The 23421-nt window shown below is 42.1% G+C and overlaps 1 protein-coding gene, 1 long non-coding RNA gene and 1 pseudogene across 3 annotated transcripts in view; 2 read left to right on the plus strand and 1 right to left on the minus strand.

The window, feature by feature from the left end:
- Positions 1 to 6784: 6784 nt before the first annotated feature.
- LOC121139927 lies at positions 6785 to 8278 on the minus strand (annotated as a pseudogene).
- A 2687-nt stretch (positions 8279 to 10965) lies between these two features.
- LOC110341661 lies at positions 10966 to 16793 on the plus strand. The gene is made up of 3 exons (XR_002383630.2): positions 10966 to 13637; positions 15571 to 15661; positions 16736 to 16793. It is a non-coding gene; the product is annotated as an uncharacterized LOC110341661 (long non-coding RNA).
- Positions 16794 to 21298: 4505 nt separating this feature from the next.
- Positions 21299 to 23421, plus strand: part of Ca5b (carbonic anhydrase 5B) — a 53461-nt gene continuing 51338 nt past the window's right edge. For both annotated transcript variants that reach the window (XM_005074212.4, XM_040744081.1), the window contains exon 1: positions 21299 to 21431. The gene's annotated coding sequence lies outside the window, so the exon portion shown is untranslated. The remainder of the gene's footprint in view (positions 21432 to 23421) is intronic.

A 23421-nucleotide genomic window follows, 5' to 3' on the forward strand; every position in this document is an offset into this window, starting at 1 on the left:
AGCTGGTGTAGACAGGACAGAATTTGTAGAGTGTCAGGAGGTGACTGAGGATGTGGGTTGTAGTGTATGAACTCCCTGTGGTGGGTGAGGTAGATCTGGGTCTCAAAAGGCTGCAGTCCTAGCTGCTTCATCAGCCCGGTTGTTGCCCCTAGAGATAATGGAGTTGGCAGTCTGATGAGACCAGCAGTGAATAATCCCTATAGCTTTGGGGAGGTGGGAGGCCTTTAGCATGGCCATAATATAACCTGAGTTAGTTATGGCTCCTCCTTTAGTGGTAAGCAGTCCACGCTCTTTCCAGATAGCAGCATGTGACAGGAGGATATGAAAAGCATACTTGGAGTCTGTATAAACATTTGGGAATGTCCCTGTGCTAATTGGAAGGCACGGGTGAGGGCTGTTAATTCAGCCTGCTGTGTGCGGGGAGTGCCCTTGCCTCCACCACCCTGGTATCTGACACTGTGCCATAGCCTGCTCTATGGGTCCCCCCATGTAACAAGGAGCTGCCATCTGTGTACCACACATAGGTGACCTGAGGTAGTGTGCCCTCCTGTATGTGTGAAGGATGGGGCAGTAGTTCCTCTAAGGTTTCGATGCAGGAATTAGATGGAGAATAGTTAGTATTAGGCTGAGGTAGAAGATTTGAGATATTGAGGGGCGGGCAGGATTGGAAAGTAAGTATGGCATCTTCTCCAGCACCACTTGGAGAGAAAGAACTCGGGAAGGAGGTAGAGTTTGTAAACCTCTGTAAGTTAGGAGATGAGACAGGTTGTGGTGGGAGAAGACAGTGATGGGTGGCCCAAAGGTTAGTTTCTTTGACTCACGAATGAGGAGCTCAGCAGCTGCTAAAGCGCGTGTGCAGGGTGCCCACCCTTGGGGAGTTAGGTCTAGTTTCATCAACAGGTATGCTATAGGAGCAAAGGAAGGTCCCAACTGGTGACCTAGAACTCCAAGGGCACATCCCTCCTTTTCTGTTACATAGAGAGAGAAAGGACAAGTTAGTGACCTAGAACTCCAAGGGCGTGTCCCTCCTTTTCTGTTACATAGAGAGAGAAAGGATGAGTTAGGTCTGGAAGATGAAGGGCTGGGGCCTGGCGAAGAGCCTGTTTGAGTTTATTAAAGGGCTTAGTAACGGGGTTAAGGAGAGGTTGATATGGAGAGCCAAAAGCTGCCTCATATAGGGGACAAGCAAGCAGAGAGTAGGAGGGGATCCAGGAGCGTAGGAAGCCAGCTATTTCTAGAAATGACAAGGTCTCCTCTTTAGTAGAAGGAAATGCAAGAGACTGGATTATTCTTCCTGTCTAAGGTAATAGCTTTGTGAGTTCGGGTGATGGTTAGTCCCAAGTAGGTGGCTTGAAGAGTGAACAGTTGGACCTTAGAAGATGAGACCCTATAACCCCTGGACAGGAAATTTAGAAGAGTGGAGGTGTCAGTCTGGCTAAGTTCTAAGGACAGACTGCAAAGTAAAATATCTACCTGTTGTATGAGCTTAGATTTGGGGAGAGACAGAGAGAGCAGGTCAGAAGCCAGAGCCTGGCCAAATAACACTCATGAAAGGACAAATGGTAACCGGAGTAAAGTATAAGAGGAAATGTACATTTGAAAACTGGCAGATAGACTTCACTCAGATGCTTAAAACAACAGGGGATTTTAAAATTTTATTAGTATTTGTGGATACTTTTTCAAGCTGAATAAACACTTATCCTACTTACTGGCAAACATTGGGGTCTAATGGACACCTACTAGATTTCCTGAGTTTTGTGTCTTGGCACAGGAGTACACAGGAACATGTGGATAGTAGTAGCAGAGACCATTTGTTAAGAAATAGGGCCAGGGATGGAAGTATGCGTCTGTAATACTAGCATTCAAGAGGGTACAGCAGAAGGCTTGCCATGAGTTCAAGGCCAGGTTGAGCTACATAATGAATTCCAAGGCAACCAGAGATACATAGACCAGGGATAGGGGAGGGCTCAAGTTACAGGTTTTGCTGTGTAGCCCAGGCTGACCTTACTTAACCTGCCAGTCTTCCTGCCTAAGCCTCTCCAAGTGTTTACATGACAGATGTGGACCACCACTGCAAGAGTTTAGTGCTTCCCCTCCCCTTTTTGGTACTGCTATGCAAGTACTATACCTCTGACCTCTAGAGGTGTATCGCCAGTCTTTCTAGTCCTTTTTAATAGGTAGCTATCAGCCTGTGTATCTGGCCTAGCATTTCTATGACTACTAGGTAAACCTCTTGGAATGTGTGCTAAGCTCGACAAACCCATGGTTTCTACCAACCCGAAAGCTAAGAATGCAGTAAAGATAACACCTGGGTCCTGCTAGAGTGTCTCTCTGCCTAAAATGACTTCCAAATCCTGTGGAAGAGTAGTAGGTTTCAAACCAGGAAAACAGTTGGCTAGCCGAGGTGCCTATTTAACACATCAAAGCAGAACCTGCCTGCCTGTTCTCCCAGCCTCCCTCAGTCCCTACCTATTATAGGGTTTGACTGGTATACCCCCACTCCGTATCCTGAACTTCTCCAGTCAAGGGGCTGGGCTGCCCTTCCCCAGCTGCCCTTCACTTTATAATCCAGACCTTTTGGTTGTCTGGCCCTTTTGTCTGCCTTTACTCTCCTGGCCCTCCCTTCTCCCTTCCCTGTCTCCTCAAATGACCCTGCATAGTGTCCTGTTCACTCTGGATTCTCCCAGACATCTCTGCCTCTGACTGTGCTCGCCCTTTTATCCACAATGAACTTTTTCCTCCACCATACTTAGGAGCAGTCCTGTACTTCCTTTTTCTTTCTCTTATTCATTCAGAGAGCACTCACTAAAGTCGTGTACTTTTGCTCTATGAATATCAAAGCCCCTGTAACCTCCTCCATGAGAGGCCATGATATTCAGAAATAAATATGTTGTCCTGGGTGACTTGTGTTCATGTTACTAGGGAATGGAAACTTGCATTAAGCAGGGAATAAACTGTTTATTTTTGTCTAGACATGTCATGTGCTGAGCAGGGCACTTTGTGTTTCTTATTTCCATCTTTCCAAATCCTTATGCTCTGGCTAAATAATGAGAGAACATTGGACAGTATCAAACTGAAGAAACTTTCAGAAAATGTGTAGCTAGGGATTTGAGATAGCTTTGCAGCTAAGAGAACATACTGCTTTTTCAGAGGACCTGAGTTCAATTCCCCCTACTCATATCAGATGGCCCACAACCACCTCTAACTCCAGTTCCTGGGGGATCTGATACCTCTGGCTTCTGTGGGTATCTGCATGTTCCTCCCATGCACACACACAGATGCACACAATGAAAAATAGTTAAATTAAATAAGAAATAATAATAGCCTACCTTTAGGAGCAGCATGATCACAAACATAAAGGAAAGGCTGAGATAGTCACAGAGAGGGGTAAATTAAGCAGCAAATTCTCAGACAAAGGTCATTAGCACAAAAGCTAGGGAAATTCAAATACAATCGTGAATTTACTTAACTGTTTTTATATAATGTAATGCCTTCATTTTTTGTTTGTTTGTTTTCTCAATACAGGGTTTCTCTGTGTAACAGTCCTGGCTGTCCTGGAATTCGCTTTGTAGACCAGGCTGGCCTCGAACTCACAGAGATCCACCTGTACAAGTTCCACAGACTGGGGCAAAAACTTCAAAAGAAGGAGGCCTCCTGGAACCAGTTGTGGAACTCTTGCCCAGAACAAAATATTGAGCCGTAGTTCTCATGACAGTTTCTCTTTTATCTTCTATTCTCTTTCTATATTTATGAGATGTTCCTTATAGCCTAGGCTGATATTTTAAGTGAGAAATTTGGATATGAAACCATTGAGATGGGATTACTAGGCACGACCTCATCTTTGGGAAAACCAGCACTTTTCAAATCATTTACAAAATTACAAATAGTATTATGATAAAAACTTTTCCAACAATAGAATTTCATATGTCTGTACGTGTGTCATCGAAAGTGGGCTTAGGTGTATGGTAGGGAAAGCCTTAAATAAAACAATTAAAATAGTTTAACAGTACACCTTGAAGATTCACAAGAATTAGGTACTAGATGTTAAACAATAACTGACCATAAAAATTTATTAACCTGATCTTGGATATATACCATTATCCTTGGATGATTTTTGCTTTACTATGCCAAATGACAATGATGTTATCTGTCCTACCCAGGATTGTGTCACTAAACACATATAAGAATTTTAATATCTGTTTCATTATGTATAAAAAATCCTTGCTTGAAAGCTGCAAAATACACTCAGATTCAAACTGCCTCTGTGTTTGTTTCTGTTTGTCACCGCCAAATCCTTACCCATCTTGCCTTCGAGGATCCTCATCCCAGGGACCCCTATACCCAACGGGGGTAGTCCGTGGCACCCTGCAAATTCAAAAGTCCATGAGTAGTCCTAAACAATAAAGTGCTGCAGGCTTGAGATGGGAGACACGTGTGCTGTTTAAGACTGTGTGCTGCTCTTCAAAGGGCTGGGGTTTGCTTGTTAAAAATACAGTAATTACTTGTTCCCTTCTTTACTCTTCCTATTGCCAGTGTTTCTGGATGTACTACTCAGCCGCTTCTCCAACACCATGTCTGCCTGCATGCTGCCATGCTCTCCACCACAAGAACAATGGACTAAACCTCTGAAGCTGTAAGCGAGCCCCAATTAAATGTTTTCCTTTATGAGTTGCTGTAGTCATGGTGTCTCTTCACAGCAGTAGAACACTAAGACACAAATAAAACAAAATCATGAGCTATATGTCCTAGTTTGGTTTTGGTTGCTATGATAAAACACTGACCAAAAAAATGAATAGAACTTGGGGAGGAAAGAGTTTATCAGATCTTTTCCATCATGAAGGGAAGCCAGGGCAGGGGCTCAAGCAGGTACTTGGAGGCAGAAACTGAAGCAGAGATCATGCTTACTAGCTTGCTCACTCAGTTTTCTTATATAACCCAGGAGTGACTGCCTAGGGGTGGCTCTGCCCACAGTAAGCTCTACTATATCGATCATTTAATAAAGACACTGACCCTGCATACTTGCCTACAGGCCAATCTGATGGAGACATTTTCTCAATTACTCAAGGGTCCGTCTTCCCAAATGACTTCTGTCTAGTTCACAAAAATCAGCACACTATCCAAATCCAAGATATAAATATCCAGTCTTAATTATTATCAAAAAAATGTTAAGTTCAAGTCTTGGGAAGTATAATCAAACTTCTACTATGGCCTTCTCATGCTATATCTACCATGAGAACATCCACCTGGGAAGGGAGGAGGAACAGGACAACAATGAGAACAGGTAAAAGAATTAATGATTCAGTGATAGTGACCAGAGAACCTTAAAGAACAAAGCCAATGTTTCAAGCCCCCAAGAACATAAAGGCCCGAAGTAAAAGCCCATAGTTCTCAAGATGTCAGAATTCTCACAAAGTTTATGTGCTTATCTGAGAATGGACCCAGGACATGGGAGAAGACAAAAAGTCTCCTCGTTCTCACATGGCTTGTCCAAAGTCTTTATTAGAAATATCTTAGACCCCTTCCCTGTTTTGAACTTCATGATATGTGAACATATCAGCTACAGAACGCCAGGAAAATCACCAAAAAGTTTGTCCACTGACAATACAACAGACTTCTCTGGGCACGGGAAATGATAACAAGATATTAGTCTGCTCTGTGCTATAAGGTTCTGTACTCCTGAAAGTGGGTACAAGTGGACACAGTGAAATGAGTGGGTAGATGAAGTAAAATTGGAAGCTCATAGTTTCTGGAATTTTTTAATATTGTATTTATTTATGGGTGAGTTTTCTTCCAGCTTGCATGATGCTTTTAAGAAGATTGAAAAGGACCAGAAGATGGTTCCAGAGCTACTAAGGACATTTGCTACCAAGCCCGTAGAGCTGATATGCTAATATAGCTGAGCATCTGTGCAGCTGAATGGTCTGTACAACTAGTCTAAAAGTATTCACATGAAGTTATGAAGAAACCACAGAAACAGAGCTATCACAAAATATGACTACAATACCTTGACCAAGCCCTCAGTGGTTCAAAAGTCAAAACATCCCTTTATAAGAGAGTCATAAATTTTATTGAGCCAAGAAGTTGGTCAGAGTGTTCAAAACATTTCTTCATTAGAAGAAGTGTTTAATGTCCAAGGTAGTGAGCGAGACCCTTCTTCCTTTTCTAGTATTAGAGTGCCTTTTATGATAAAATCCATATTTTCTTGAAACTTTTTATATGTGTTGGTGATTGGTAGAGCTAAACTGTTTCTACATTTGTTTCCAACAGGAAAATCCATATGTAAACATTCAATTGAAGGAGAGGGTTTAAATCCAGCAAGTGGAAAGGATCTATATCCAGTTGCAAAAATAAGAATGTCTTCCATTGTTGTTGCAGATTTACCATCCTCGACAGCCTGTAAGTAACTCTTCCAAAACCTCAAAGTTTGTACATCTGGTAATCCATGGAGAGTGAAAAGATCACTGAGATCTTTGCAGAGAGAGTCTCAGGTTTATGACAGAGGATGTTATAAAAGACTTCTGGATAAGTTTGAATTTTCTCTAAGACACCAGGCTTTTTCAGACCCTGTTTAAAACTATCAAAGGGTGCTTGGACTCTCTGAATTATGTGGTAGAAAGGGATGTCTTTTACCAACATGTATTTATCACTTCGTGTTGTTATAAGTTTTAAACATTCAATAAACTCTAAGTAACTAGAGCATTAGCTTACTATTGAGTTCAAACTGTTCATAGTGGTTGCAGTATTTATCTTGATTATAATTTGTGCCACATCAAAGTCTGAAACATCAGCCAAACTTGGTAGAGTATTTTCTGGTCCATAAGCAAGAAAAGAAACCGGGTGAAGGACCACCATAAACTAAAGAAATGGCAAGCATTTTGCCAGCTTCATAGTAAAGGCTCTGTTTCAGAGCTTGAGAATTTAGAGTCAAGTTCTTTGACAAAGACCCTTCAAACAGAGATGAAGTCTCAAGATGTTGCATTAAGTGGCTCAGAAATTCCTTCTTTGATCCAGGATGCTCTCTTCCAAAGTTATCATTTTCGCTAACGTACACTACTCCAGTGGTGTATGAAGGGTTAAACTTCTGATTCCGGAACTGCTCTAAGGCACTCCTCCACACATTGGCTTTGTTGATATGTAATCTCTTAGCCTTCTCTTTAATTTGGAATCCTAACTCTATCAATATTGTTGAAATGTCTCTCCTAAATTTGATATCTTGCCTCTGTGTTAAACAGGACTCTTTTATAGAGGGGCATGATGTGCTTGATAATTGAACTTTTTGCTTTAGTCTCAATAATTCTTTATTCTGGCCTCCAGCTGACTGTCTGGGGAGCTTAGGTGATGACTCTTCTAACAGGCAATCAGTAACTGTCACGTTAGTAGACTTGGCTAATGGGTGTTTAGGAGCCTTTCGGGAATCTGAATTGTAGGTGATTCTTCTACAGTCCAAACACTCCCAGTTTTGTTCCAGTGACTGTAGTGTGGGACAGGCTAAGTGTGTTCTGCTAAACCACCACACTGACAGCGCTTTATTTCCCATTTGCTAGTGGGTTCATTATAGTCTTACATTTTTTTTTGCAATGGCATCTTTGAACATCACAGCAGTCATGGCTCTGCAACAGCTTTTGATAGGCATTTTCTTCTAATTCTCAGGATGCATCCTTTTCAGGAATATGAATTCCCATTCTCAACATCTCTTTCTGAAAGATGTCGGCATAGTGTACACCTAAAGAAATACACTCCAGCATTTATTGCTTGAACCTATAAACAGTCTCTGTGAAATGAAGCATTCTTACAACAGGGACTCAGCAATATGTTGTAAGTTGGAAGAGACCCGATATATTCCAAACAGATGGTACACTGAAAAGTGTCTCGGTACTTACTAGATGTAATTACTTGAACCGATCAATGTTTCCAGCAAAATGATGCAAAATTGCCAGTAAACTGGAAAATACATTCTTTCTGAAGTCCACAGGGCAAGTGATAACTTCGTTTACATTTTGGTACAATACATCCAATTGAAGCTCCATTTTCTTGCAAACTGTACACCAGTTTAGCAGCTCTATTGACTTCCTTCCTGATGTCTTCTACCAGAAAGCCATAAACTCCTTCTTCTTTACCTCTCTGCCAAATTCCACTTGACATTAACAAGCAGTAGAAATGGACACTAAAACTCCATTTTTCATAAGTTTTCTTGTCTCCATATTTATTGGGACAATCATCATTTTTGACAGAAAATACAAGTAAGATTTTGTGAGTTATCTGGTTTATTTTCATTCATTTTACAGGCACCGAGCATTAGTTCCCTCTTTATTAGTTTTTAACAAGGAGCTCTCACTTTACATTCTGCAATTGGCTCTGAAAATCATATTGTTTATCAAGTTTGACCTGTAGCTCTGCATAAACAAAGCATGGTGTTCCACAACTAATACTATCTTGAAAAAAATCAAAAACGTATTACAATGTGTTGTTGAAATGATCGTTTCAACATATCCCCTTCCTAGCTAGACTTGTTTCTTTTAGAATCGGACTATGGTCTTCTGTAGAGACCAGTAGCTGTTCTGAAAGGGCTAGAAGCTGAAGATTTTAGACTGCAGATATGGCCTATGGGGATCTGTATTTGTGGTAGGAAGGAGGCTCTAGACAACAGATAACACAAGTGCCTGAAGTGGGATTCCTGTAAAACAATGAGCGTGGAGACTGAAACTAGAAATGGAGAAGTTTTCAGATATAACAGATCTCTTTAATTTTAAGTCATTAAAAATATTAAGCTGTTGTTACTCTGTGAGCACTTGTCCCTCAGGCTATGGTTTGCTGATATGAACATCATTTTAATCTGTGCTCAGTGGATAGCAGGTTTTCAGGACAGATTGCTAACTGTGGTTCCAATAGCAGCAGCAGCAGCGAAGCTCCCCAGGCTAACACAGTTTACATCTCTATCAGCTTTCTCTTCATGTAGGGACGGCAGTTAGAGTGAACTAGAGTCCAGCCCACTGACAGCAGTTTTACATTAATTACCTCTTTGAAGACCCCACCTTCAAATATAGTCACATTCTTAGGTACAGAGAATTAGGATTTCAACATATGAACTTGGAAGGGAAACAGCTCAGCCCATAACAGAGACCATCCAGGATGCACTCCACCCATGTTGGCACTGAAAGACCTCTGAAAAGCAGATTAACAGATTGATTCAAGTGGCCAAGCTGCTGGTGTTCTCCATCTGTTCACCTTGCTCATGAGAGACACCTGTTCTTAGAAGAGACCTCCCTTCTTACCTTGCTGTATATGGTCCCTTTCCCACTGGAGCAAGCTGATCATGGAGGGCTATAGCCTCCTTTATAGTAGTGCATGTGGAACCCAGCCCAGTACTTGAATTGCGTCATCAATATCCTGCTTCATTAAGCAGCCTTCATTACTCATCCCCCTTGACAGCAGTGCTGCTCACCTCATATGACCTGGCAGCATGATCAACATGACTTTCCGTCCATGGCATCCTGTTAAGAGTCAACTCCTCTGCCTCAAGCCTTTACCCCTTACAGGCAGGGTCCTGTCTCAGTTTAAATTGATCTTGCATGTAGAAGCCACCTTCTGACTAAGCAGGAAACCCCATCATTGCATATTATCAAGGTAGCCAACAGTTATTTTCCTCTGTAACACATATTTCCAGTCTCAACACTAAGCTGCAGATACCTTAAGGAACACACCCTAAAGATACTTTCAATAGTCAATAATGTGCCGTGAGAAGTGTGGCCTAGCGACATCTGCCGTTTATGTCACTGTGACCCATCCAGTTTGTTGCTCCTGTTCATGAAAAGGTGAAGAGAGTGACAAGAGGGTCTATGGCATGGTTTTGGAGTCTTCAGCCCATGATAATTTCCATCAGCATCTCTCTCTTAGCCACTTTATGCAATTGTGAGTTCTCAGTGAGATGATGTCAAATAGGGTTTTAAAGCATCAAAGTGGGAGCTATGAACAGGTCACTTCTGTAGCACTTTGAGAGACAGTTAGAGTGGGATTTTGTTGGATATGTCCCCTTTCTGTTAGCTCAACCCACCCAAGGAAGGCTTTTACCCTCTCCTCCACCTTGGTACCAAGGACGCTGAGAGGGGAAAAGCTGGCCCAGAGTGAAAGGCAGCTGGTCCAGTCATTCTAGCAATGTCACTGTTAGATGCCATGGAAATTTCCCTAAGGAAAGTGATGACCTAACTACTCCCACCCTGAAAAAAATAGATGAAGTTATCTTGAGAAGGAAAAGTCAATACACACGGAGATAGAGATTTAACAGAGGTTTCGATCAGGGCACAAAGGCCCTGTGTTAGACACACAGACATTTTTTCCTGCTCTTCAATAACATTTCTACAATCCCAGAACTTGGGAGGCAGGAGGATCAAGAATTCACAGCTAAGATAGGCTATTATTAGTGAAGTCAAGGCCAGCATATATATAGCTTGTATATATGTGTCTGTGTCTGTGTATATGTATATGTATGTACATGTGCATGAGAATACTAGCAGAAGCCAGAAGAGGATATCAGATACCCTGGAACTGGAATTGAAGGTGGTTATGAGCCATCTGATGTGTGTACTAAGAATTGAACCCCGGTCCTCTGCCAGGGTAGCAAGTACTCTTAAGCCATCTCTTATTCAATTGCTTTTGGGAGTCAGGCAGTAGCCTGTCTTAAGTTAAAGTCCATATATGTATCCCTGGCTGACCAGGACCTCATTATATAGTCCAGGCTGGCCTGAAACTCACAGAGATCTACCTGCCTTGTCTCCTGAGTGCTAGGATTAAAGATGTGCACCACCACCACCTGGCTTCATTTTCTTATTGTAATGGGAACATTTCTGGTGGAAATCTGGTGTATCATTGTTTGTTTGTTTTGTTTTTTAAGGTTTATTTATTTATTTATTATGTACACAGTGTTCTGCCTGCATGCCAGAAGATAGCACCAGATCTTATTACAGATGGTTGTGAGACACCATGTGGTGCTGGGACTTGAACTCAGAACCTCAGGAAGAGCAGCCAGTGTTCTTAACCTCTGAGCCATCTCTCCAGCCCTGGTGTATCACTGTTAAGAAATAAAGATATATATTAGCTGAGCATAGTTGGGCAGATTATAATAAAAAGTACTCAGAAGACTGATGCAGAAGGATCTCAGAGTAGATCCTAGCCTGGGCTGCATCTGGGAATCCTGTCTCAAAACAAAACAAAACAAAACAAAAACCCACAAACATACAGATGTGTATATGTGACTTATGCTTGGGTTAAAATATCCTTTTATTTCTATTTCACTAAAATTATCCTTATCAATAATTGATTTTTAAGCCATGCATGATATTGTATGCCTTTAATCCCAACACTCTAGAAGCAGAGGCAGGTGAATCTCTGAGATTGAGACCAGCCTGGTCTACAGAGAAAGTTCCAGGCTAAGTAGGGCTACATAGCGAGACCCTGCCTTAAAGTATAGTAAGTATTTACAGTTTCCTCATAGCTTAAATTATCATGCTGACTTGTTCATCACAGCTCTATGTTTCTGTTATTTTAGGCTTCACTTCAAGGCCAGTAGGCTCACATTGAGCCTCCATTGATAAGTATCTGATGTGTTGTCTGCCACTTACTGACCAGCTTATTTATTTATTTTATTATAGGTTTTGTTTGTTTTTGCATTTTGATACAGGGTCTCATGTATCGTAGTCTGGATTTAAAATTGTTCTCTAGCCAAGGGTGACCTTGAATTCCTTCCTGATTCTCCAGCCTCCACTTCTCCAGCACTGGGATGATAGGCATGTTCACACAGTGCTGGGATTGGAATACAGAACTCCCCTCTAGGCAACTACTCTATCAGCCGAGCTGTATTCCCAGCCCAGTATACAAGCTAACTAAATTTGATCTGAAATATTCACTGAGCATCTGTATGTGGTCAGCCCTGTCTCACTCAGCTGAGGTGAGTATCCATGAGAAGCATAATATAGATAGAAAGTTTACAAATAAGTAAGGATGAGACCAACTTTTATTTTTTAAAATGTGATGGAGGTAGCTCAATGGAAAGAGCAGCAGATTGTGCATCTGAAGATTAGTGGATGCAGGTGTAGCTCAGTGAAAGAGCAATTACCTGGGTTGCTTGAGGCCTTGAGTTTAATCCCTAGCACCAAAATAGAAGAAACACCATGAAGTGTTGTGGAACATTATTTTAAGATGTGTTACATTCGTTTATGCTGTGGAATAGTCGGTTAGTGATCCAAAGATGTGTTGCATTCTTTTATGTTGAATGTGTTTAACTCTGTAAAGCTGTGTTACTTTGTTTAGAACACCTGATTGGTCTAATAAAGAGCTGGATGTCTAGTAGCTAGGCTGGAGAAAGGATGGGCAGGATGGCAGGCAGAGAAAATAACTAGGAGGAGAACTTGAGGCTCAAGTGAAGAGAAGAGCTAGGACCAAGAAAAGAAAAAGGAGGAGAGGAGGATGCCAGGGGCCAGCTAGTCAGCCACACAGCCAGCCATGGAGTAAGAAGGAAAGCAAGACATATAGAATAAAAGTAAAAAGCCCAGAAGCAAAAGGTAGAGAGGATAATTTTAGTTACAAAAGCTGGCTAGGCTAAGGCTGGGCATTCATAAGAAAGAATAAGCTTCCTTGTATTTATTTCAGAGCTGGGTGGCAGACCCCCCAGAAAAGCAAAGAAGAGTAAAAACAAGCAACAACAATGAAGTGCCAAAGGAACACAGAAAATCCAACCACTGGAGTTTGAGTGTCTGTGCTAGCAGATAATAATAATCCTGCTTTCTTCGTGGAATGCATATGAAGGGGCGGGTGGAGAATAATACAGCCAGACCCTCCGAGGGCATGGCTCAATTACTAGACAGGGTAGGGCAGCAGGGCTGGAGAAGGCTGCAGAAAAGTTCAGTGCTTCCCATGGCCCTGTGGCCCCAACATGCACTCATCCATTCCAAATCAAAAGTAAAGTGATTCCATGTCACTGCAGTTAGAATAGCCATTATGAAAATACTGAGAGTTCTTACTGATGGAGATGATGAGTAAAGGGAACTCAGCTTCAGCTACAGTTGGAAAGGACACAAGTTAACAAATACACCCTGGAAAACAATCTGGGGTCCTCAAAAAAAAATTAAGCCCACAACTTCCTTATGATCCAACCATCCCTGGATATATCCCTGCAGGAGATGACATTGGTATATGAAATGAGGAGATGTTGGCCCTGCCATGTTTACTGCAGTGCTAATACACAGTAGCTGTCTTAGTTACTGTTCTATTGATGTGAAGAGACACCGTGACCAAGGCAACTTAACACTAAAAAGCCTTTAATCGGGTGCTTGCTCGCAGTTTCAGAGGGTTAATCCATGATCGACAAGGTGAGAAGCATGTTGACAGGCAGGCAGGCATAACCAATATGAACTTTGAGTTTTCTCCCCTGCAGATGATTTTTGTTTACTTCATGGAAAGGTAATCACTACTCCTTGGAAGTAAAAATTAACTCAGATGAACTGAGTGTAATTTTGACAACATTATAGTCTTTAATATTTTTAAAAGAATTCATATGCACGAGTGTTTTACCTACATCTATGCCTGTGCAACACTTCATGCAGTGCCTTTGGAGACCTGAAGAAGGCATGGGAACCCCTGGAACTGTAAGTACAGACAGTTGGGAGCCAGCATATGGATGATGGGAATTGATTCCAAGTCCTCTGGAAAAGCAGCCAGTGTTCTTAACATCTGAGCCATTTCTTATCCCCTAACACTATGCTCTTTTGTTTTTGTTTTTTAAGACAAGGTCTCTCTACATAGCCCTGGCTGTATTGAAACTTATTATGTAAACTGGGCTGACCTCACATATATGAAACTCAGCCTCCTAAGTAATAGAATTTGAAGGCATGAGCCCGCCATACCCAGTGTATTGGCTAGTTTTATGTCAACTTGACACAAGCTATAGCCATCTGAGAGGAGGGATTCTCAATTAAGAAAATGCCTCCATACGATTTGCTGTAGCCTGTAGGGCATTTTATTAATTAGTGGAGGGGTGCCCAGTTGATTGTGGCTTGTACCATCCCTGGGCTGGTGGGCCTGGGTTCTGTAACAAAGCAAACTGAGCAAGCCATGGGGAGCACGCCAGTAAGCAGCATCCTTCCAAGGACTGCATCAGCTTTTGCCTCCAGGTTCCTGCCCTGTTTGAGTTCCTGGCCTGACTTCGATGATACAAGGTGAAATGGAATCATAAGCCAAACAAACCCTATCCTCCCCATCCTGCTTTTGGTCATGGTGTTTCATCCCAGCAGTGACCCCAATAAGACATCTGGCTTTTCTTTTTTGATGAGTCTTTTGAATATGCCAGTTTCATATTATTTTCTCTTTATGTCATTCCCAACAGTTTTGGGCCTTGTAGAATTCCAGTGTAAGAGTAGGATTATTCAATTATATTCAACCATCAAATAATCATGGGATATGAGAAATTTTAAAATGCACCACATTGTAGGTCATACATGCCAGGAAATTTCAGTTCATGCAGACTAGAGAGGAATGTTAAGAATGTGAAAAAATGCTAGAGACATAGATGAAGGTGAGAATCCAAAGCTAGCAGGATGTCAGTTTTAAAACTCACCTAAAAAGCAATAGAAGGGTTTCTTACAGGAGAGGCTGATCACAAAGGAACTATAGTAAAGGTTAAGATGCTGAAGAATAACAGCTCACAGTGAAAATAAACACCCATCGAGGTAGGCCATGGCTAACTAAAAGGGACTTGCCAATAGGATGGCTCAGAGGAGCATGGGAAGGGTAGGATTGCTGTAGATACATATGTGGATGAAGCCAGGATGGGTTCAGCTCTTCGAGAACAGAGTGGATTCTCTGATACTGGCCCTGCAGTGGGGTGCGAGTAAAGATAAGAATGTGGGAATTACTTTAGTGTAAATGACAAGGGGAAGGATCATAGAAATCACAGAGGTCCATCTGCCTCTACCTCCTTAGTGCTGGGATTAAAGGTGTGCACCATTATGCCCAGCTTAACTCTATATTTTAAAGTGAGAATTTAAGGCATTTACAAGTAATTGTTTGTGGGTCTCAGTTTGTGAATGAGCATTAAGTCAGAGAGTTATGCATATTAATAACAATACTGAACGTTTTGTTATTTCCTAAGAGGTTCAGTCTTACCTTCTGGAACATAATTTTGAAAACTTTGCATGATATTGGTACATTACTCTTGCCTAAAATTCTCAAAGCCATGCACTGAAGTTTGAGGCAGGGGTTTTTGTCTACAAGTACTAATTGGGCACACTGTGGGAGTTTACTCCAAAATGTTTAGTCATGTCCATCCAAACTTCCTTTGTCTGCCTGTATAAAGAAGTGTTGCTTGCAATAGGCCATGTGGTGGTTTGAAAGAAAATGGCCTCCATAAGCTTATGTGTTTGAATGCTTGGTCCCAAGCTTGTGAAACTGTCTAAGAAGGTTAGGGGGTGTGGCCTTGTTGGAGGATTGTGGTCTTGTTGAAGGAGGTATGTCAGTAGGGGTGGGTTTTGAGGTTTCAGAAGCCCATACCTTTCCCAGTTAATTCATTCTCTCTGTCTCAAGATGTAGGCTCTCAGCTACTGCTCCAGTGGCACACTTTCCTGCCTTCTGTCATACTCCCCAACATGATGGCTATGGACTAAAGCTCTGAACTGTAAGCAAGCCTCCAATTGAATTCTTTCTTCTTTAAGTTGCCTTGGTTGTGGTGTCTCTTCACGGCAGTAGAAAAGGCCAAATGCTTTTTGTTTAGATCCTGTCATTTTCATAACAGAACCTTAAATTACTCCCTCTTGATATGTAAAGCATATAAGTTTTTAGTATCTCAACATTTCTATCCTTATATGGTGGCCAGTGACGCAGATTTTGAGCTCACTGCCATGGTGTAGCTGTGAACAGCCTAACCATGAAAAGTGTTTTTTGAGGGTTGTAAAAGATGTTATACAAACTTTCTGTTGCTACAAATCAGAGGTGCTGGATAGGTTGCTTCATGCAACTACTCACCATCCAGTCCCCAGTAGACACTGTTAATCAGTCACGGAAGTTTTTTCTTCTTAGACTAGACACACAGAATTTCACAGCACAATTTATACAGGCAGCTGCTCTAAACAGATCAAAGTTGAAATGTGAATTGAAACCTAGTTGACATCCTAAGGAACAATAATCTGAATGCAAGCATGGAACTGTGTGCTCTACTTAATTAGGCAGGAACATTTGGACAGTATGTAGGCTTTACTTAATGTAGTATACTTTGTGATTGTAACAATGGCATACTTTGAAGGAACCTGTGTGCACTGTTTTGAGTCATCTCAGTCCTTCCACCGTGAGTTCCAGGGATCAATCTTATGTTCTCAGGCTTGCACAGCAAGCACTTTTACTCACGGAACAATCTTGTCAGTCCTGTGATTCTTTAGGCTGTATATTTTATTTTCTGCGTAGCTCACAATATCTGCATTAGAGGCAAGATCTCCTTTGCAGATTGGGAACATCAGGGGAGGGGAGAGGGAGCCAGGAAAAGTAGAGGGGGATAAGAGGACATGAGAAGAAGGTATGGGGGAGCAGGAAGGTTGAGTCAAGGTAAGAATAGAGGAAAGCAGGATGAGTCATCATAGACTTGAGGAGAACGCTGACACTAGTGAGATCTCCAGAGATCTACAAGGATAACACCAACTGGCAAAATAAGCAATAGTGGAGAAACTACAGTTGATGACTACCTTATATGCCATCCTAGAACCTTCATCCAGTGACTGATGGAAGCAGAGACAGATACCCACAGTTAAACACTGAACTGCGCTCCTGGAACCTAGTGACAGAGATGGAGGAGTGATGAGCAAAGGGGTCAAGACCATGATGGTGAAACCCACAGAAACTGCTGACCAGATAAGAGGGAGCTCTTGAATCCCAGACTGATGCCTGAGAGGCCAACAGGGTACAGATCCAGACTCCATGAATGTAGTCTCAATGAGGAGGCCACAGAAATCACTGGGGCCTTAGTTTACGAATGATCTTTGGGAGCCCATTCCGAATAGAGGGATGCTCTCTCAGCCTGGACACATGGGGAAGGGTCTAGGTTCTGCCCTGGATGAAATGACAGATTTTGGAGATCCCCCCAAGGAGGGCCTCACCCTCCCTGGGGAATGATGTGGGGATTTGGTGGGGGGCTAGGGGTGCTTGTGGAAGATCAAGGGAGGAGGGGTGGGAGAGGAAGCTGGAATTGACATGTGAAGCATTCATGTTTCTAATTTAAATAAAAAATTAAAAAACAAAAACAAAAAAACAATATCCTCATTAGAGTTTGAGTTTTTCTTTGAACTAAACATTAAGAAGCACATACTTCCCAAAATCAACTAAAAAAATTGTATTGGGTACTTTTACTGTCTTTGAAACAGCTTAAGAGAAAAAAGATTTATTTTCACCCCCAGTTTCAGAGGGTTTAATCCATCATGGCAGGAAGGGTGTGGCAAAGCAAACACTTCATGACATGGTAGCCAAGAAACAGACAGATGAGGAGTTCCATTTGTTCCAATTTCTTCTCTGTTGCTGTGGTAAAACACACTGACCAAAAGCAACTTAGAAGGGGAAAGAACTGATTTGGTTTATACTCACAGGTCACAGTTCATCATTGAAGGAATTCAAGCAGGAACTTGAAGTGAGGTTTACTCGATATTCCATACAGCGTTACCTTCAACCAAGGAACTAATTCACAGCCAAGGAAGTACAGTAGAACCCATGGAAGAACATTGTTTGCTAGCTCAGTTGCAGATGCATGCTTAGCTGGCTTTCTGTCTAGGAAGTGGTGCAGCCCATAGTAGGCTTGGCCCTACATAAAATAACAATCAAGAAAGTTCCTCCTAGACATATTTCAAACAATTATTTATATTGTTCTATTATTAAATAAAACCCGGGAGTCAGATATCGGGATGATTGATCAGAGAAGGAGCAGAAAAGTGACCAGTGACACCATTCCCCCCCCCTGTCTCTCTGACCTTCCTCAATCCAAAAGGGCCTGGGTATCTTTCTTAAGGCCCTCTCTACTACTCCCTGTGTCACTCTATGTGTCTTTGGTCCTCCAAAACCTCTATGGCTAATTCTGGTCAGCTAGTAGCTAGCTCTGCCCCTCTGATTCAAGGTAACCCTTATTGGCAGTCTCGGGAGTGTCAGAGTGTGATCAAAATATCGCATAACACATATTCACAGGCCAACATGATCTGGGCAATCCCTTAACCAAGACTTCCTTAGGTGAGTCCAGGCTCTATCAAATTGACAGTTAAAACTAACTAGACCACTGGTGCTTGGCTTGCTCATTTTATCCAGTGTGAATCACCTGCTCTTGGTACAGTGCTGTGTGTATTCAGGGTGGGTCTACCCAAGCTTCTCTGGAAACATACTCTTGGACACCTCCACCGGTGTGCTTTACTATCTTCTAAGTGATTTTAAATTCAGTCAAGTTGACAATGAAAAGGAACCATACAAAGAAACCAAGCTGTGGCTTTCATTTTATGAACACTGGGAGAAATCTTAAACTTGTCATAACTCTCTTGGTAGGAGTACCGCGGATGTAGAGTCAACACACCAGTCCAATTTTAATAATTTTTCCCTTGGTGTTCAGAAGCCTGAATTTACTTTTTAATCTTGTTATTGACTACATTGTTTTCTAATTTTAATTTATTTTATCTTTATACATGTATGGATGTTTGCCTGCATGTATGTCTGTGCACCGTGTTTGTGCCTAGTGCTTGAGGAAGCCAGAAGAGAGCATTGGCTCTCCTGGAATTGGAGTTACATATGGTTGTGAACCACCACGTGGGTGCTAATAACCAAACCCGAGTTCTCTGTAAGAGTGGAAAGTACTCTTAACGGATGAGCCATCTCTCCAGCCCCCAGAATAGTTTTTGACCAAATATCTGGTTACCATGTTTCAGCCAAGTTAATGAAGTTATAACCATTACATGTGAAATGTCGCAAAAGAAATTTGCCTCTATTACAGTTCTTTGTTCTTCCCATGATCTTCTCTTCTTCCCAGAAAAAGGCTTCTGTCTCTCTCACTACTGTCCGCTCTCTCTCACAGTTTCCCATTACCTGCCACACTCCCCACCCTTTTTGGGAGACAAGGTCTCACTGTGTAGCCCTCACTTAGACTGAAATTCACTATATAGACCAGGCTGACCTCGAATTTGCAGAGACTTATGCGCTTCTGCTGGAATTAAAGATGTATGCCATCACACCAGGCTTCACTTTCTTTTTATTACCCATTTATTTTTTTCTCCCATAGGTCCTCATTTACTCATAAAATTCTTTGTTCTCACTCTTTTCTCATTATCCACTCTTTCTCAGTTTCCCACTCTCACACACAATCCCCCATTATGTTCTTCAGTTCTTTCTCTTACACAATTGCAATTGAAACATGTTACAAATGAGGCAGGGTTCTCAGGGCCAGAATAAGGTTAATCAAATGTTCTGTTGTGATATGTTCTTTCAAGTACAACAGTTTAACTGTTCCCATCTTCAAGCCAGAAATGAAATAGGAGGCAAGAAAGAACCGATATGAAATCATAATGCCTTTATTATTACGGTATGAAGAAGTACAGCCATCCAGCAAATCACACAGTTATGAGGGCAGGAATTGTGTTTTTGCGTGCATTTGAAAAGGTAGGTACTCACTAAAGATTTACAGGGCATTTGTTGCATGAACTGCTATAATATGTCTTTCTGTAGGCTGGAGAGGTGACTCAGAAGTTTAAGAGCACCAGATATTTTTCTAGAGGTCCTGAGTTCAATTCCTGGCAACCACAGAGTGGCTTATAACCATCTGTAGTGGAATTTGATGCACTCTTCAGAATAAAGGCATACATGCAGATAGATAAATAAATCTTTAAAAAAGAAATTTAAAAAAAATCTGTTTGCCACCCAATAATATTCCTGCTAATGGAATTGTGAAGACCTGTTAAATTTAAAGCTTGTTACTGTCTAGTCACATCATGTTAAACTACCTAAAATGTGATTTGAGATACATACATGCTTGTACTATGAACAGTAAGCACTAGGATATGTTGGGTTTTATCGCCTACTACTCATTTGTAAACAAAGACAGTTGCTTTAAGAAGTAATTATAAGCTCAGCAGTGGCAGCACACGCCTTTAATCCCAGCACTCAGGAGGCAGAGGCAGAGACGGCTCAGAAGTTAAGATTACTTTGTGGTCTTGCAGAAGACCGGGGTTTGGTTCCCAGCACCCACATGGCAGCTCACAACCACCCATAATTCCATCTGCAGAGGACCCAATGCTTTCTTCTGACCTCTATGGGAAGTAGGCATGCATGTGGTGGTCATATGTTCATTCAGACAAAGCATTCACACTCATGAAAACGAAATTTTTAATCTTAAAAAAACTTTAAGGAAAGAAATGTTCATCCATGGTAAAGAAGAGGGAGGTGACTAGTGACTATTAAATCCTATTCACCTATCCTCTTCTTGCTACATCTTCCCTTTTGAATTTTATATCTTTGGGTGGTCACATCTCAGCTGGAGCTGGGGCAACATCAAACTATACGAACCTTGAGGTTTGTCTTATTTGCCAGAGGAGCATCCACACCGTAAATACGATTTGAGTCAGGGATGTAAATGCAAGGGCAGCAAGCTGGTTGTAACTTCTTGGACTGGAAGGAGGAAAGATAACTGGGTGTGTACTTTCACAACCAATTTCAGTTAGATTAATGTCAAGACCCTCAGCCCCTTCATAGCAAGAGGACACTGGTTGCCTAAGAAAAATCATCTGTAAGAGACTACAGGAATTAGAGGAGCCTGCTTATTTGGTACTTCTGCCTTGCATTTAAAGTCAGATAAGGCCAGAAGGCTAGAAGCACAGTTTCACAGTTCCGGTTTAAAGGATATGAAAACTCGTTGAAAGGAACATGAACTCACAGTTCAAGTTCACAGGATGTTTAGAAACTTGGATACATTGAGCTGAAAGATAGCGGGAAAAAACACGTCCAACGTTTCGACCTTAGCATGTCAAAATCATGATATTCAGAGATGGATGACACTTGAGGAAAGCCACTTTTTAGACTTAGAGGATTTTAGGCCAGCAGTCTGATGTTATCCAAGAACTATTCCTTTTATCCCAAAAAACGTTGCCTGCGGCCGGCAAAAAGAGGGAGGCAGGGGTGGGGTGCATGAGGAACTCAGAGGCGTGACTCCGTCTTAGGGGCGTGGCTTATGTCAGAGGGGTGTGTCAGGGCGGAGAGCAGAGGCGCTCCAGGTCTAATGGGGCGTGACTAGGGCGGTCTCTGAGGTTTTTGCAGTGCTGGGAGGACTGGGGGCGTGGCACGGCCGCCAGAGGGCGAGGCTTCGATGGACACTCCCCAGTAGCAGGTCCTGGGAAACTAACTTGCGAGTGGCACTTGTTAAGTGCTGTAGGAGAATCGTCCAGGTAAGAATGGGCAGCCGAATGGAGTGGGAGCCTCAGGGAGGATGCACAGACCCAGAGGGGGCCACAACCCTTCCCACGACCCTCCACGGCAACGATCCGGGGCTCTGGGCAGTGACAGCTGTTGATTCTCCGAGTCTTGCTTAAGTTCCCGCGGGCCTGATTGGGCGTTGTCATCTCTGCTTCAGTCCCCCTGTCTCCACTATTAAGAGTCACCAGACTCATAGTTCTTTTGCAGTTGACAGACTTTGTGAGGGAGGAGCAGCCCCTTCAGAGGGCATGTCGCCAGAGTTGGTTGAATCTAAATAAGAAAGTCCAACCTGTTAAGAAACAGCTGGAAACGAGGACAAAAGCTACCAATTCTGAGGCTTCTCTCAGAAACTGAGGTGCAGTTAAGTCAAGACTTTGGTGTGATGTTTCTTCTTCATCCCTCACCCCCATTAAGCAAGGAGCCGGGGCCAGGCTCACAGCCATCCCTACGCTGTGGAGTACTGTCCCAGCTGTGCTTGAAAAAACTCAAAAATTTTCCCTCTGAAATTACTCCTGGCCTTAACTTTTTTTGCGCCCTGCCCAAGACCTAGAGGAGAGGTACCTCCAAAATGAAGAATGGCTGGTGGCTGCCATTCTCTGCAACATTCCTTGTTAATTAAGTATTTCTGTCCTGAGAAAGCTTGTGGCAGCTTGTTAATATCTATGTCAGTGTCCACCCTTTCCATGTACTTCCCCTGAGAAGGACTGAGAAACATTAGGAGCTACTGGGCACACCTTAGTTCAGAAAACACTTGTGTCTTCTCAGCCATGGAAAACCATTTTGCTTTCTGCTTCCTAGTCTCCCTTTGTTGATACTCTGGTGTCTTCTGTACGTGCTGCTGTTTAAGAGCTGGGCTGGATTATGGAGTAACCCCTGTTTTTCTTGTGAGTGAAACTGCCACGAATCCCTTAGCAGGCCCTGCCTATTGCTCAGAGTAGGGGGTATTTGGTCACAGATATATTGGAAGTATACTTTTTAGGAGTTTCCCCCTTAATTCACAACCTTTAAAATCGGGCTAGAATTCCTTGAAGGCCAAAGCAGCAAGGGTACCATTCTCATATGGGAGTCATCCTCCCAGGGAAGAAGGGGGTGAGGGGAGGAAGCTAAGCTTTCTCTGTCGAGATTTGGCAAGATAATCTCTAATTCAGATTTGAGGAGTTGCAAAAGACCTGCTTCCTTTTGAAATCAAGAGTCAGTCTGATGAGAAACAAACCATTTCTTTCTGTGTGATTGTAACCTTTATTCAGAGTACATTTTCTTTCTGCTATCTCTTTTGTAGAAAGTTTAATCAAGCAGAGTTCAAACTACTTATCACAGTAACTGCACAATTTATGAATGATTCTCTAATAGCTTTTTACATCTTCTCCTAACATTTCTAAGTCTGTAAAACAGCAGACATGTCAATAAAAGTCCAAGGATCTACATATCGAATTTGTGATAGCAAAGGGTACATATGTAGAAAGTTTAGCTTCCCTGTGGCACATTGATGCATCTATATGAGCAAATGTAAACAGGTAAATTTTTCATGAAATGCGATAATATGTAGTAGTAGAACATTGAGATGTGGTATGTTTGAGAGTTAAAGTCATTTATTGTTTAACAAGGCTGGACAATGTGAGTTCATTAAGTTATAAATAAGCAACTCTTAAGAAATTGTTACTTCCAGTTTAACAGAAAGGATCGACCCTAGACCTGAACATTAAAAAACTCAAGTATTGATCTGGAGAGATGGCTCAGAGGTTAAGAGCATTGACTGCTTTTCCAGGGGTCCTGAGTTCAAATCCCTGCAACCACATGGTGGCTCACAACCATCTACAATTCAATCTGGTGCCCTCTACTGGCATGTAGGTAGAACACTGTATATGTAATAAATAAATCTTTTTTTAATTTTAAAAATTTTTAAATTTAAATTAGAAACAAGGTTGCTTCACCTGTCAATCCCACGTCCCTCTCCCTTTCCCT

Source organism: Mesocricetus auratus, unplaced genomic scaffold, assembly GCF_017639785.1.
Source record: "Mesocricetus auratus isolate SY011 unplaced genomic scaffold, BCM_Maur_2.0 Super-Scaffold_100003, whole genome shotgun sequence".
In the NCBI taxonomy this organism is placed as follows: Eukaryota; Metazoa; Chordata; class Mammalia; order Rodentia; family Cricetidae; genus Mesocricetus; species Mesocricetus auratus.